Source organism: Plecotus auritus, assembly GCF_963455305.1.
Source record: "Plecotus auritus genome assembly, chromosome: 5".
Classification (NCBI taxonomy): domain Eukaryota; kingdom Metazoa; phylum Chordata; class Mammalia; order Chiroptera; family Vespertilionidae; genus Plecotus; species Plecotus auritus.
This window is the reverse complement of record NC_137776.1, coordinates 3,137,818-3,143,817: the sequence shown is the minus strand read 5'-3', so window position 1 is coordinate 3,143,817 and position 6,000 is coordinate 3,137,818. Positions and strand designations below refer to the sequence as shown.

Genomic DNA, 6,000 nt, shown 5'->3' with positions numbered 1-6,000 from the left:
AATTTGCAAGCAGAGAAGGAAGAGGATAGAGAATCCAGAAATTTGAGCCTCACAGGCTGGAAAAGCCAACTACTTCTGTCCCCCAAACAACATAAGAGCTACTGCCTCACTGCTAAGCCCTGAAGTCTGCTAAGCCAAATGCCCCATATTTTAGGTTTCTGTGATGGTTGCACATCAGTTCCAGGGACTGATTTAGTTAAGGTCAAGCTACTCTAAGAAAGACATCTACAAACACAAAGGGTTAATGCACATTTCTCCCTCAGGCAATGGCCCCAAGATACAGCCAGGTTAGCAGTATGGCTCTGCTCTACCGAGTCGTTCAGGGACCCAGATGATTCCACGTTGCTACACAGTCTCCTACAGTCTGAATGCATATGGTCAAAGCCAAGTCTCTCCACTGTCCATGTTCCAAACATGAGAAAAGAGAATGAGAAGTCCAAGACAAGCAATTTCCTTTTAAGCAAATCATGTGACAGGTGACATGACTCCAATTCTCATCACATTGATGATAACTCGATGCATGGCCATACCTAGCTGTATGGGATGCAGGGATGTGTGGTCTCCGGCTGAATGGACATTTGCCCAAGCAGGAGGGGGATCAGGGTTTAGGAGGGACACCATACCTACAAATCCCTGTCCCCCCCAAAGAAAGGATCTTAGAATACTTTAACTATGGTAAGCTCTCTTTCAACTTATATGTTTTGCTCAGGATTTTATTTTTGTCTTTTGAAGACCCCCCAAATAGATAATATTGTTATTTTTACACAGATGTTTGTGTGGATTTACGTACATGTTTACCAATTTATATACACCTTTGTTGGAATTGCATTAGTTTTCTTTTGCTGCATAACAAATTACCACAAGCTTAGCAGCTTAAGACAACACTCACTCATTAGCAGGCAGTTCCGTGGGTCAGAAGTCTCGTGGAGCACGGAGGGTTCTAGAGCATCACAAGGCTGAGATCAAGCTGTCAGCTACACAGTTCTCCTCAGGACGCTCTGGGGAAAGTCCTCTTTCAAACTCATTCTTTTGGTTGACGGAATGCGGTTCCTCGCCCCCCTTTCCTTGCTGACCGTCATCATGGGCCTCTCAGCTCCTTCCCATGTGGCCTCCTGAGGTGGGTCACAGCCTGGCATGTGCTTTTGAGGCCGTGAGTGTCTCTGTGACTTCCTCTTCTATAACCAGATGAAAAAATACATATATTTATATACATAACATACATACATACGTTTCTCAACTGATCTTTTAATCGGTCATAACATCTTACTGAGTCAAATAAAATCTTTGATACTTGTTCATTTATATTTGTATGAATTTGAAAGTTACACTTGAACAGTTGCATCCCATAAAGAGCTAGCTTGCCACAGGTTGCCCTGTTGTAGAACTGCTAGTCATCAAGGCCCATAGATACATAAGTGCCTACAACCAGCCTTTTGGTGCGCTGGGGGTACAGTTAAGAGCTCTCTTCTGCAGAGACGCCCCCTGGCTAGTCCTTTGGCTGGAGAAAATGGGTTTTCATTGGGGCTCACTTATTTATTTCTTCACATCTGAATAATAAATTTACATTTGGTAAAAGCCTCCAATATGAAACTGTATCAAAAAAATTAAATCAAGAGGAAACTAAGAGAATATAGGAGCAGAAGAAAAGTTTAAAGAAGTGATATTTAAATCCTTAGGGAAACTCTAGTTCTTGGTAAGATGGAGTAAGCATATTCAACCCCATTCTTCCTCAAGATTACCACAACCAACCTGTGGACAAAATAATAAAGCAATTATCAGAAGACCATGGGACTGGAGAAATGACCTGTGTGGGTGTGTGGGTTTTTTCTTCTTTGTCTGTCTCCTATATACGGACTCGGCACAGACCCTCTAAATCAGTGGTTCTCAACCTTCCTAATGCCACAACCCTTTAATACAGTTCCTCATGTGGTGGTGACCCCCAACCATAACATTATTTTCGTTGCTAATTCATAACTGTAATTTTGCTACTGTTAATGAATCATAATGTAAATATCTGTGTTTTCTGATGGCCTTAGGCTCCACAGCAGTGATTCTCAACCTGTGGGTCGTGACAGGTCGCTAGCAGGGTCGACCCACAGGTTGAGAACCGCTAGCAGGGTCGCCTAAGACCATCAGAAAATACAGATATTTACATTACGATTCATAACAGTAGCAAAATTACAGTTCTGAAGAACTGTATTAAAGGATCGCGGCATTAGAAAGGTTGAGAACCACTGCTCTAAATGAAGAAGTAAGTGAGCCCCAATGAAAACCCATTTTCTCCAGCCAAAGGACTAGCAAGGGGGCGTCTCTGCAGAAGAGAGCTCTTAACTGTACCCCCAACGCCAGGCAAACCTCACGGAAGCAGTGCCCTTCCCCTGCGCACCAGTCACTGCGGCTAGGGCCCAGCCAGCCGTTCCTGCCCTGCACCGAGGAAGAGCAAAGAGCAGCTCCCACTCCCTCCCAAACCAGAGAGGGGGGTGGGGAGAGCGAGGAGAAGCTGAAGAGAGGGATTCCTTACATTTGTTTGGGAGGTCCTGGGCACACCCCCAAGTGGCCTGTATGACGCCAGTGAGAATCAACACAGTGAAAACGGTGAGAATTTAACTATGGTATAGTCCCAGGTTTCAAACTAACCTTTGGGTAGTGCACGTGAGGCAGGCCAGATTTACACTGCAAATGCTCTGGGAAAGAATTTGACATTCAAGCCATAGCCACCCAAAATGGGTCAGGATGCTTATTCTGAACCTACAAGTATGACTGGCTGCTGGAAGATAAGACTTAGATAGAAAATATAGTACAAAAAGTATAGTAAGTACCAAGGGAGCAGGTCACACAGAGCTGGGGACAAGGACCATACACTATCCTGATTCTAATACCCTCTGGCTAGTCACAGGGTAGGTCTCACTAAAAGAAAAGAAAGTTGTCTATTATCAATGAATCCCTTTCTTAAAACAATATATTTTTATTGATTTCAGAGAAGAAGGGGGAGAGAGAGAGAGAGAGAAACTTCAATGATGAGAATCATTGATCGGCTGCCTCCTGCACACCCCCTACTGGGGATTAAGCCCACAACCCCGGCCAGGAATTGAACCGTGGCCTCCTGGTTCATAGGCTGATGCTCAGCCACTGAGCCACACCGGCCGAGCCAATGTGTTCCTTTTTTATAACATTGTGAGTCTCTGCCAGAAACTAACAAGCTTAATTAAATGTCCAGGAATCATCTATTTATCCTATTTTCCAGAAGAAGCAGGAAAGAATCTGCTCTTCCAAGCGTTAGAATCACTCTTTCGCTTTAACCTGAGTGGATCACAGCAATCACTGGATCCACGGATTAGAAATGAACATGTGTGACGGGAGGGGCAGGGCAGAGAAGACCTGAGAGCTCTCCCCTTTTCCAGGTCCCTCCACGCTGCTCTCCCCGAGTGGATTTACTTCCGGGCCGGGCTGCCACGCCCTCTGTCCCACTCCAGTCCGGGGTCTGAGGACTCCTCTGTATCTGGTTTCAGATACAAGACAATCTCATGAGGAAGGGATCTGGATTTTCTGCTTGTAGTCGTCTCACTGTCACCTTCTCCCTCAGGAACCTTGTGAGGACGGATGCGTCAGCCACGGCAAGATTCAGGGACCGGGGTCTCTTGAGCTAACACCGAACAGCTACTACGATTTCAATAAGTAATAGTAACGATCCAACATCGGTGTGTGCCCAAGACAGAAATTAACGTAAGACCCGTCTGGAACAGGTTCTGCCAAGTTGAACTCTGACTCACAAACATCTTTTCATTCATTCTTCCCATCCTTTCAGATGCCTGTAGGCAGAAGTGGCTCAGTTGTCTTTTCCCGTGAAAAAAATATCTACCCAAATGTTACATTAAAATTCTTCTCATTTTTTGAAGAAGCCATGGACTATAATAAGTAATGACACCACACACATTTCTGGGTATGTTTTTTCTCATTTCAAATGAATATAGCATTATCTACTGCCTCCAATAAAAATTATAAATGGATTTTTAAGCTAACAAATCATGAAATATTTTCGTTGGGTTACAAGCGAACCAAATGGTCATACTTATTTTAACACCTGGAAGAAGTCAGGCTCTGCACAGCTGGCTGCTAGCTTGTCACACATTCCTGCGTTTACAGTTACCATGCGTGTTCTCAGAGCGCACTGACGAGCAGGTGCAGGTGGCCGCGCTGTTTGTGCGGGGAACAGCTTTACTCAGCAAAACCCAATCACGTATCAATAATAGCATTTCCTTTGAGAAACGTCAGTATTTAAGAACGAAAATTTCTAAATATTTTCTTACCACTATTTAAAGCATGCTTAGGACTTGTAATGGGAAATTTACAAATATCACTCCAATTTTGAAAAAAATTCAAGTGACATCAGCTCCATTATTTTATTTTATTTCCAAGAAAGAGTTGATCTGCTAAAAAGAGTCTAATTGCTTAGGACATTTCTGTGGTGGAAACAGCACAGCCTTTATAACCGACTCGTTCTCCAGAACACTGTTTCTGGATGTAAGGGAGCTCGTCTCCCGAAGAAAGCAAAAACACATCCTTTCGTAAGAGAATCACTTTCAGGTTTTTAGATTTATATAAAGACCTAAATTTCTATATTAAATTTAAATACTTTATATAATTATTTAGAACTTTAAAAGAAAATATTGATAGAAAATAATATTTACAGAGAACATAGCATGTGAATAACAACAAGAATGTTTCACAGCCCCACCAGGTTAAGAGCACGACGTTATCCTTGCGGCTGTGTGTCCTCCTGAACCAACTGCCTTCCCCTCTGTCCCTCAGGCCATCACTCCCCTGGCTTCTGTGTTCTTCGTTTTCTTGCTTTTCTTCAGGGTTGAACTCCATAAGGTCTCATTCCTAATCAATTTATTGTTTACTTGTGAACATTCTAAGCTTTATACAAATTAAGCAATTTTGTAAGTGTCCTTTGATTTTTATTTTGTCCTTTGACATTGTATTCCTAAGATTCATTCAAATTATTACCTGTAGCTGTAACTCATGCCTTTTCACTGCAGCACTGCACTATGTAAAAGTAACACTATGTATTTATCCATTCTATTGTTGATGGACACTAAGGCTGGTTTGCGGTTTTTCCTGTTACCTAGCTTGCTAACGATCTTGCACAACTCTCCTGGTGGACATATGCAAGAATTTCTATTGGGGATATAATGACATGTATGTGTATATACATATATATACATATAGTGTCAAAATTATATGTAATATGTAAATGACTATAATATTTATGTCAAAGTCTTTCCTAATGTGCTTTTTATCAATTTATACTTTCACCAGCAGTGTTCCCAATTGCTCCATACCCTTGTCAATATTCAATGTTACCAGGCTTTATTTTTTTATTTTTTATTTTTTTAATATATTTTATTGATATTTTACAGAGAGGAAGGGAGAGGGATAGAGAGCTAGAAACATAGATGAGAGAGAAACATCGATCAGCTGCCTCCTACAAGCCCCCTACTGGAGATGTGCCTGCAACCAAGGTACATGCCCTTGACCAGAATCGAACCTGGGACCTTTCAGTCCGCAGGCTGATGCTCTATCCACTGAGCCAAACCGGTTTCGGCTGTTACCAGGCTTTAAATGTAAGCCAAGCTGGCAGGTGGACAGCAGTATCTCGCTGCGGTTTTAGTGTTCACTTCTTCAGTTACCCATGAGGCTGAGTACCATTTTGTTTATCAGTCATATTGATAAACTCTTGTGAAGTGCTCGTGAAGTCTCTTGTCTATGTCCTATGGCGTTGCTGTCTTTTCTTAGCTGAGTGGGGAATGGCTCTTTATGTATTCTGGAGATTAGTCCTTTGTGAATTACATGGCTCAAAAATATTCTTCCATGGCTTGTCTTTTCACTCTTTTTATGTCTTTTGATGAACAGTTCTTAATTTTAATGTAGTACTATTTAAGCATCTTTTCTTTGTTCAAAAGTATTTTTCATACTGTTATTAAATATGCAAAAAGA

General features: G+C 42.0%; 1 protein-coding gene across 4 annotated transcripts in view; it reads right to left on the bottom strand.

Moving 5' to 3' along the window:
- Positions 1–703: 703 nt before the first annotated feature.
- Positions 704–6,000, bottom strand: part of PMS1 (PMS1 homolog 1, mismatch repair system component) — a 106,161-nt gene continuing 100,864 nt past the window's right edge. For 2 of the 4 annotated variants that reach the window (XR_013960553.1, XR_013960554.1), the window contains one exon: positions 704–1,175. The gene's annotated coding sequence lies outside the window, so the exon portion shown is untranslated. The remainder of the gene's footprint in view (positions 1,176–6,000) is intronic. The other 2 variants (XR_013960555.1, XM_080667302.1) reach the window with 1 other exon arrangement.